This window comes from Penaeus monodon, chromosome 29 (genome assembly GCF_015228065.2).
Source record: "Penaeus monodon isolate SGIC_2016 chromosome 29, NSTDA_Pmon_1, whole genome shotgun sequence".
NCBI lineage: Eukaryota > Metazoa > Arthropoda > Malacostraca > Decapoda > Penaeidae > Penaeus > Penaeus monodon.
The window spans coordinates 19,329,029-19,329,300 of record NC_051414.1 but is presented as its reverse complement, the minus strand read 5'-3'; positions in this window follow the sequence as shown (position 1 = coordinate 19,329,300).

The window sequence follows — 272 nt, the reverse complement described above, 5'->3', positions numbered from 1 at the left end:
CAAAGGTTATCGTCGCCGCAGGTTAAAACGACGGCCTATGTTTAGTGAAGATAGATCTTATTCTTTATTCTTAATGATTAAACTGACTTACAGAAACAGAAAAAAACAGAATATTTAAGAATTTCCGCGATCCACTTGCTCCAAAGGCTGCACTAGTGATAGAGAATGAGCACTGTTACCAAGATGCGATAATGTGCTGTGGAAATCTGTGAAATCTATGTCATCAATAGGCAAAAAAACTAGTAAAGCAGCAAAGTTTGCTTTTATGATTT